Raw genomic sequence first — 9,004 nt, 5'->3', positions numbered from 1 at the left:
CCCAAGGTACAGTTTAAGAAAGCCAGGTTCAGCAAAACAAAACACAGAAAGTATGTAGAGCTCTGGCCTGGAGCCACGAAGACCAGAGTTCAACTCCAGCCTCTGACACTTACTGGCTGTGTAAACCTGAGCAAGCCACTTAACCCTGTTTACCTCAGCTTTCTTATCTGTAAAATGAAGTGGAAAAAGAAATGGGCAAACCACTCTAGTATCTTTGCCAAGAAAACCCCAAATGAGACAAGCCCATCTTTGTTCACAGCTCCTCCTACACCAAAAGATTAGAGTAAATATGGCAATTTATCTTGAAAAAGAACTAAAAATGTCTTGTGGAAGTGGACGCCCAGAAAAGTTGCAGCCTGTGGGTTATTGTGAAGTGGGAACCTTTTCATTCTGACAATTACTCTCAGAAGCAATTAAGTATTATACAAACAAACTAAAAATTTGAATTATTCTCAAATTGTTTCCTAATATATCAGTTGCATTGAAATGAATTCACATTTCCAATACAAAGATTACAGCAAAATTGACTGTATGAGATGATTTAATAAGGGGATCCTGATCAACTTCATAGAGCATCTGTATCAGCTATTAACAGGTGCTGATGCTTGAAATGCCTGTATGGTCTTTTGAGGAATGCTTACCATGACCCCTGCAATGTGATATGATCAGGAAATGTTTCTTTTTCTCTTTGGTCATATGGCAAAATCAACTTAATCAACTCTGTTTTACTTCTCTAAGAACCTTTGAGCCACCTTTCCTTTTGGTCATGATGTTCTTCTATCCTGTGGTTTCATTTGTGGTGATAATGACAAGATTAATATGATTCATTTCCTTGAGTATTATTTCTACCTAATGGTCATTAGATAAGGCTCTCCTCTACAGAGTATCAACAACTAAGCTATTGCTCATAGATGGTCAAAACATGGTGATTCTTACTTAACACATGTTAAAAACCCTCTTTTATGCTTTTCTGTCACTGAAAAAATCGAAAGGGAATGCATGGGATTGGGGACAATTTTGCATTTTTTTTTGTTTTGTGGGTTGCAAAGCCCAAAGAAGTCCTCACTTAGTAGCTAGGCTACATGGTAATGATATTTTTTCTAATTTAACTAGGCTGGACTTCCCAAAATAGACAAAACCTGTCAGTTTGATGTGGGAACATCTGAGTTGTCTTAAAAAATAGGGTTCTTTTAGGATGCATAAAACAGCCAGCGGTTTTATTGGAAGGAGTGGGCTCTCTCTTAGGTATATCTGATTAGTTTTCCATTTTGAAAATCAAACACAGGTAGAATTCAATTAGTGAAGCTGCATGAGCCATGGAAGTTTCTGGCTAGATACGGGGGATCCAAAAAAAAGTCAGATTCCCCAATTAAGAAATGGTCAAAGGATATGAACAAGCAGTTTTCAGATGAAGAAATCAAAGCTATCTATTACCACATGAAAAGATACTCTAAATCACTATTGATTAGAGAAATGCAAATTAAAACTACTCTGAGGTACTACCTAACACCTATCATATTGACTAATATGACAAAAAAGGAAAATAATAAATGTTGGAGAAGCTGTAGAGAAAATGGAACACTAATGCATTTATTGGTGGAATTGTGAACTGATCCAACCATTCTCGAGAGCAATTTGGAACTCTACCCAAAGGGCTATGGAACTGTGCATACCCTGTGACCCAGAAATACTACTACTAGATATGTATCCCAAAGAGATCATAAAAAAAGGGAAAAGGAACCACATGTATAAAAATGTTTATAGCAGCTCTCTTTGGGCTGGCTAAGAATTGGAAATCAAGGGAATCCCATCAATTGGGGAATGACTGAACAAGTTTTGGTATATGAATGTAATAGAATACTATTGTGCTGTAAGAAATGATGAGCAGGCAGATTTTAGAAAAACCTGGAAAGACCTAAGTGGGCTGATGCTGAGTGAAGTGAGCAGAACCAGGAGAACATTGTACACAGAACAACAAAATTGTGTGATGATCAACTGTGATAGACTTAGCTCTTCTCAGCAATACAACGATTCAAGACAATTCCAAAGAACTCATGTTGGAAAATGTTCTTCACATCCAGAAAAAAAAGAACTGTGGATTCTGAATGCAGATTGAACCATACTGTTTCTACTTTTTTTGTTTGTTGGGTTTTTGAGGTTTTTTGAGGTTTTTCCCTTTTGTTCTGATTCTTCTTTCACAACATGACTAATACAGAATTTAATATGATTTACATATATATAATTACATATATAATTTAGTATGATTGTATATATATGACCTATATCAGATTGCTTTCTGTCTTGTGAAGGGAGGAGTAAAGGGAAGGAGGGAGAAAAATTTGGAACTAAAAATCTTATGAAAACAAATGTTGAAAACTATCTTTACATGTAACTGGAAAATAAAGTATTTTTATAATGAAAAAAAAAAAAGTCAGTCAGAGTAAGAGAACACAAGAGGGGATAAATCTAAAATAAGGACATTCTGCTACCAGAAAGACAGAATAGAAAACAAAAACAAAAGCAAAAATTTGGAGGATTGCCAGGATGTCTTTGATGCAAAGGTAGACATATGTGAGGAAAGAAGGGGTAAGAACCTCATGCCTATATATCATAAATACATTCTTTGAAAGGTAAGTTAGGAGATGTTAGATGTGGCAAGTATGAAATAGTATCACAAAAATGAAATTCAACATATGTAACAAATAAGATAATGGGTTACTGAAATGGGCATCATTATCACATAAGTTGATTTTTTCAGTCTGTGTACTTAATTGTTGTATCGAAAATAATAATCAATATCAAACTGTGAGGGAATAGAGGAGATGAGGACAGCAAATGGTTAATTATTCTTCCAGTGAAGAATAAAAATTATAAGATAAAGCATGCAGTTGAGGTAAATACAAGATGACCTGATTAAATAATCTGTTCATACTGAAAAATGAGAAATAGATAAAAGAAAAGACATTGACAGAATCTTAGCATTTCTTAAGGAAGTTTAATCAATGTAAATCAATCACCATAACAAGGTGTCCAAAAAAGACTAGAAGTCACTCCAGTCAGCAAATACTTGTTCTCTTTGCAAGTAGGGACAGATGAAAGCTAACTGCATACTGTTTTAGAGTATAATTTTATTTATTTGCTTTTACTCCTTAGGATGGTTGAAGATTATCAAGTTATTCAGTAGAAATATGGGTATAGCTAGATTATAAAATAGCAAGAAACAATGAATATAGAAAACAAATTTGGAGACAATTTGCAGAAATCTAATTAAGCACCTCTGAAGTCCCTACCAGCTCTAGATAGCAATCCCCTCCTTCAAGGAGTTTTTTGGCCTAGACCCATCCACCAAAAACACTTGAAGCTTGTGTTTTGAACACCTTTAATTTAACCCAAGTGACCACTCCCCTAAGCCTGCTAACTCTTTGGGTTGAAATGATAAAATTCCTTTCAATTCCCATTTATAACCCTTAGACCACTAGTGTCAGGGTCATGCCAATTGTTCTGGCCCTTCAATTAGCAAGTCTAGAAGACCTGAATGAAACTGACTTCCTTTGTCTTAACCTTTGTCTTTCAGCATCAAAATTACTACCTCATTGTTTCTTTCTTCGTAATGCCCATAGTATTTAGCACATTGCCTTGTACATAATATGAAATCAGTGACTATGCTTTTAATTAATTAATTAATTAACTTTTTTTCTTATATTCTTAGAGTGATTACTTTGAATTCAACTTCAAAAGGCACAAAAACAATCAGATTACTAACCCTCACACAGTCTATTTTCCACAACCTTCCTCTTCCACAATCTTCCACTGGTAGCCTCTTTGATTTTTGCACAGGCTATTTCCCTGAATGCTTTCCTACCTTACCTCTTAAAAACCCTAGTTCTTTATTTTTCACTCCTACCTCCCAAATTAAATTGTATTCATTTTGTACATACTTTACCTAAGTACATAGTATTTTCCCCTACTACAATGTGTGCTTCTTAAGGGGAGGAGTTTTGTTTGTTTGTTTGTGTGTTTTTTTTAAGTCATTGGGCAGCTAAGTGGAGCAGTGGACAGAGTGCAGGGCCTAGAATCAGGAAAACTCATCTTCCTAAGTTCAAATCTGGCCTCAGACAGGTGCTACCTGTGTGACTCTGGGCAAATCATTTAATTTCTGTCTACCTTAGTTTCCTCATCTGTAAAATGAGCTGCAGAAGGAAATGACAAACTACTCTGGTATCTTTGCCAAGAAATCCCCCAAATGGGGTCATGAAGAGTTGGACACCACTGAAATGACTGAATAACAACATTTTGTCATTTTTTTCCTTGAGTACAGTAGATGATTAATGTTTACTGAATTGAATTATTACTTAAAGCAAACTGGAGTTTTTAAGTAAAAGTCAAGAAGCTGTATGCCCTAGGATGCATATTTGACCAAGTTTTAAGTGAGTTATCAAGTCAGTAAAAAATAAAATTTTTAAATAGGTAGTTTGAGTAACTTGACAGCTTTTTTTTTCCTCCAAGCAATCATGGTTAAGTGACTTGGCCAGAGTTACACAGCTAGTAAGTTTCAAGTATCTGAGGCCACATTTGAACTCAGGTCCTCCTGAATCCAGGGCTGGTGCTTTATCCACTGCCTGCCCCAACAGCTTTTTTTCTTAATTGACTCCATTTCACTTCACCAATTCCAACTCAATTGACCAGTCAGATTAAAGCAGCCAAATGCCTTTGCATATGTAGAATACAGTCATGTAAAGCCAGATTTCCCCTTTTCCTTTGGACCACTGAGTGCAGTTTGCCCCATGATACATTGCAAGTATTAGTAAGAATGGTGACTAGGGATTGCAAAGCACCAGTTACAATCAAAAAATGCCCCGCCCCACTTGTCTGCAAGTCATTTAACAGTAAGAAGGATTTAACAGTGGTAGATTCAGGGTTCCCAGAGTAAATCATTTCCATTCTCATCACTGATTGCATGTCATTCAAAATACTCTTCTAAAGCTGTTTTAGTCCTGGAGAAGGGAAGGAGCAATAATAATATGCACCCTACACCTATTGAGCTAGATATATGATGATTGATCCCACCTGACATTTATTTTCCCTTGTAAAGAGCAATGAGATACCTTGTTTATGAAGATAAATGAGATCAGCTGCTATGCATTCTTTATCTCTCAAGTTATAATTTTTTTAAAGCAAGCCATATAGGACTTGGGTAACTGGTATTTAAACACTTCACTGCGAAGAAATAATTACTTTAGGTGAATTGTTTAAGAGAGAGAAAAGGAGGTGGGGGTGCAGGGTTGTTTGATGAGTGCTTAGAAGCACAGTGAGATTCTGCCTCTAACCAAAGAACTATTTAGCTGCCAAGTCTTTCAAGCATTGTTGGTACTAATCTTGGGGAAGTTAAGAATAAAAATTAAGTATTTATACTACATGGATTTGGAGGAAAGAGTCTTTAAATTACCTTTGTCCAGGAATGTTAATAGCACAGTTTTCATTGCTTCCAAGTGTAATGACAGCAGGTTTGCTTAGTGATGTCACCCATTCTTTGAAAGCTGTTTTACTCTTAATAATAGTGCAAGAGCTGTATTTCTCATCTTTAGAAATGCTTTCCTAGCATTAAGCATTGCTTGTCTAGGAGTTGGAACATGTAAGTATCACATTTGAATGCTAGCTTCACAGGAAGTCTGAGGGTGGGATGAAATGGAAAATGTCCATTAAGCACTTGTAGTTTTTGATGAAAGGTGCTATGTAAACCTAACAACTTTATGATTATTGTTCTTAACATGATTTGGTTGAGAGCCAAAGAGCATACTCAGCAACAGAGAGGAAAACCAGGCTATGTGTTTCACAGCCAGTAATAGCTCATAGATCAAGAGTTGGAAGGGACCTAAGACGTCATTATTTCAACCCCTTTATTTAATTTTTGAGGAAACAGTCTTAAGAAGGTTCAATAAATGGTAAGTATTAGAGGCAGGATTTGAATGTAAATTCTCTTAATTCATAATTTTTCCACTGGACTATGCCATCCTTGGAGGATAGTAAAGTGACCAATAAAGGTAGTGACATGAAAGGTTCTAATTAAATTATTTCTGTCTAAGAAAATGAAGCCACCTCTATGTTCTCTCAGTAGATATTTTCCCACTTCTCTTTCTTTCTTTCTTTCTTTTTTTTTTTTTTTGCTGGGCAATGGGGGTTAAGTGACTTGTCCAGGGTCACACAGCTAGTAAGTGTCAAGTGTCTGAGGTCGGATTTGAACCCAGGTATTCCTGAATCCAGGCCCGGTGCTTTATCCACTGCGCCAACCTAGCTGCCCCCCACTTCTCTTTCTATTGGTCATGAGCTTTAGTAAACAGATGGTGGCATGGCTGGATCTTTCATAAGGGTTGAATATAGTTGTTTACAACATAAACTGGAAAAGGAAAAAAAAAACAGCCAATTGACTGAATTTGGGATTAAATGTGAAGAAGTATGGTCTGGGGCAAACTAGATACAGTGGGTTAATTAAGTTTGTAATCACTCAGCAATGCTGGGTCACAGGGTGAGAGGTCCAAAAATAAATGAATTAGAAGTCCATGTAGTTTGCTTCTTAAAAGAACAGTAGGAACATGCATTTCATACTTGTGAAGCACTGTTTTAAAGCACTTTCCCAATTGAATCCACCCCTTTTGATAATTATTAAAACACAGTGCCTGTGAATACTTACCTCTTTTCCTTGCCAAAATGCTTTTTAAAACAAAATCCAGTCTAAAAAGTTTTTCTTTGAGTTTCCAAATTTCAGGAATGCTATCTCAGCTAAAATTGTAAAAAATATGTTAAAGAGATTCATTAATATGAACTTACAATTGGAACACGGTAAAGAAAAATTATAGCTTGGACTCACACCTCTGAGATGTGAAAATTTTCTATAAACTTTTCCCATTCTGTTCTTTCTTTCTTTCTTTCTCTCTTTCTTTCTCTCTCTTTCTTTCTTTCTTTCTCTCTCTCTTTCTTTCTCTTTCTTCCTTCCTTCCTTCCTTCCTTCCTTCCTTCCTTCCTTCCTTCCTTCCTTCCTTCCTTCCTTCCTTCCTTCCTTCCTTCCTTCCTTCCTTCCTTCCTTCCTTCCTTCCTTCCTTCCTTCCTTCCTTTCTCTCTTTCTTTCTCTCTCTCTCTCTCTTTCTCTCTCTCTCTCTCTCTCTCTCTCTCTCTCTCTCTCTCTCTCTCTTTCTTTCTTTCATAGACCTCAGCCACCACCTTTCAGCCAGCAAACCAACACCCATTGAGGGCCTGAATAGCCTTGTGTGTCTCTGAGGCCATGGAGAACTCCACAAATATCTTGACTATAATTTCAGCATCCTCCTCCTCACCCTGCTTTTCATGGTAGATGATGACACGGTTGACAGCCCCAAACTTGCCATATTCCTCTGTCACTTCCCCCTTCAGGTCATCATCAATGTCTTTGGGATCCACCATGTTGCGTAGAACCATCACTGTGGATTCCTGCTTCCGCAGCAGTTTTGCATGACCATGTGGCAGGCACTACTGCCTGAAATGCTCATGTGTTCCTGCTCACTTAGCATCTCTGGCTGCTCTGACTCAGGAAACAATTCCTCTTCCTCCTTCTTTTTCTTGGGCTCCAAGGGGCCTAGTGTTGGAGGGCTAGCCAGGATGGGGTTCACCACCCCCACAGAAGGAATGGTGACAGGGATGGGGGGTCTTGTGGGAGTCACACCTGTGATGACTCCAGGGGCCTGGGCCACCATGACAGCTTGTGGCTGGGCCAGAGTCAGTGCTGGTGGTACCAGCCCAGGTGTGGCTAGAGTGCCCAGCACAGCCGCACCAGCCACTACTTCCTGAGCAGTGATCTTGGCCATGGCAACAGCAGCTGTTACAGCAGCTGCAGGTGGAAGGCCCCCAGGGGTGGCAGGTGTAAGCAGGGGTATGGGTGGTATGAGACCGCCTTGCCTACCCAAAGGTACTGGCCCCCCAGGTCAAAGAGATTCATGGATGAGACAGCATCCTGAGATGACTGGGCCTTTTCATATTCAGTGAAGCCATGGCTCTTGTGTTTGCCTGTGGTCGGATCCCGGGCCAAAGTACATGACTTGATCTTGCCGAATGCCTCAAACACACTCTTGATGTCATCATCCAAGAGGTCCTGGTGCACTGAGGCCACATAGATGCGATTAAATGCTCTGGCTTCTTTAGCCAGCTGGTCAATGATGGGCTGGGCCTGTCTGATGTTACTGGGCCTACCCACCTTAATATTCCTTCCTCCTAGCATCACAGAGTTCATCTGCTCCAAGGCCAGCTGGGCTGCTTCTGGCACCTCATATTCCGCAAAGACAAAACCCTTGTGTTTCATGATGACTGAGTCCCAGGACATGTCTGTGCTCTTGATAGGGCCGAATGGGGCAAATGCCTGGCAGATGGTGTCTTCTTCCAACTCATAGTAGATGGAACCCACATACACCCGACACATGATTGCCAGTGCCCTCTGCCTCTGAGCTGCCATCAATGCAAAAGTGAGAGAGGATCTCCAAAGCCCATTGTCACTGCTGCCATCTGGAGGTTGGTGAGCTGCTGCTGCTGGTGGGTGATGGTCTGCTTCACTAACACACTCCTGATGCTCTGCTCCATGGCATACTTCTTGGCCTTCTGGAGGGCCTCCTGTTGTTCGGGTGTGTGGGGTGGCAGCCCCAGCTTGGCTGCTGTGCTCTGCCAATTTTCCATTTTGATGGTATCTGTGCCGAGAGTAATGGTTGCCATCGTCATCTTGCGTCCGCCACGCGTGCTTCACTCTTTTTTTCTCTTTCTTACGTCTGGGGCTATCGCCAGTCATTCTGATATATATCTTGCCATTGGACCCAGATGGCTCTGGAGGAAACAGTGAGGTTGGTGATTCTTCACAGCCCTCCCTCACTTAAATCCATTTCACTTTGAGGTTATGATATCACTTCCCAATGTCATGGTCCTCTTTGAGAACAAAGGACAAACAACAATAGTAGGTGGTCAAGAATTTTTCTATGATGCATCACCAGTG

The 9,004-nt window shown here is 39.4% G+C and overlaps 1 pseudogene; it reads right to left on the bottom strand.

Moving 5' to 3' along the window:
- Positions 1-7,191: 7,191 nt before the first annotated feature.
- On the bottom strand, positions 7,192-8,736 carry LOC122729467 (annotated as a pseudogene).
- Positions 8,737-9,004: the final 268 nt, after the last annotated feature.

The sequence above is a fragment of the Dromiciops gliroides genome, chromosome 5, assembly GCF_019393635.1.
Source record: "Dromiciops gliroides isolate mDroGli1 chromosome 5, mDroGli1.pri, whole genome shotgun sequence".
In the NCBI taxonomy this organism is placed as follows: Eukaryota; Metazoa; Chordata; class Mammalia; order Microbiotheria; family Microbiotheriidae; genus Dromiciops; species Dromiciops gliroides.
This window is presented reverse-complemented; position numbering and strand designations above follow the sequence as displayed.